The sequence below is a fragment of the Camelina sativa genome, chromosome 9, assembly GCF_000633955.1.
Source record: "Camelina sativa cultivar DH55 chromosome 9, Cs, whole genome shotgun sequence".
Taxonomy (NCBI): Eukaryota; Viridiplantae; Streptophyta; class Magnoliopsida; order Brassicales; family Brassicaceae; genus Camelina; species Camelina sativa.
In genome coordinates this window covers 16,670,857-16,671,870 of record NC_025693.1, presented here as the reverse complement: position 1 = coordinate 16,671,870, position 1,014 = coordinate 16,670,857, and positions in this window count along the sequence as shown.

The window sequence follows — 1,014 nt, the reverse complement described above, 5'->3', positions numbered from 1 at the left end:
ATATGAACACCATGATCTAATCTAACTCTCTCAATTATCTGTTTTGGTTTGAGTCCAGCCTTCTTTTCTGCAAAATGACTGCAAATAAAGAACCAAGCAGTTTTGCAGTGGCTTGCCTATGGTTCGCATTCCTGTATGTTGTATCACAATTGTGTTCTCCCATATACTTAATCACTACAAAGAAATCAGATGACTTGAGCTTCATTGCATGCATCTTCCAGTTGCAACTAGGATCGAAACAACCCAATCTCAATCTCGTTCTATCTGACCACAAAGATCTGAACTCAAACTTGAACTCAAGTGCAAACAGCCGCATCTTCATCATCAACCCTGCTTTGTTTTTGAAATATTTCCCCTCATGTATATAATCAGTCCCTTGAGTGTGATGTGAAAAACCTCTAGGAATACCATCATAAATCACTTTTTCAGCAGTTGAACAGGTATCAGCATGTGATTCAGAAACTGTGGCGCCACTTCCACTTGGTTCATGAAAATCCTACATATAAAATGTAACAATTAGGGAATATCTGATAAAGACTTTAGGATGACTTTCCTAACATATAAATATCAGACTTCATTTCACCATATCCTTCTTAATGCACAAAGAAAGATTCTAATATATATGACTCTATTCTTCACAGCAAGCACCTATTACAAAAAACACATATGTATTCTATGATTTGAAAGACATTGTTTTTTGAGTAAAAAAATAGAGCCAACTTTACCTTGGTTGTTAGATAACGAACTGATGCAACAGATATATCACTATTCGAAAACTGAAAACCTTGAATGCATCGGTTGTTCTCGAAAGTAGCTGACATAGTATTACTTTCTACATTCCCAGAATCAATAGGCAGCTACATAAAAAAACAAAAAAAAACATCAAATATAAGAAAGACATACTAATGCAGTAAGAAAACTACAGTGTATTCACTTACAGTTACACATAAACGATTCAACTCAGGGTCATCTTGAAACTTCCTGAAAAACGTCTGTACTTGACGATCATTTCGC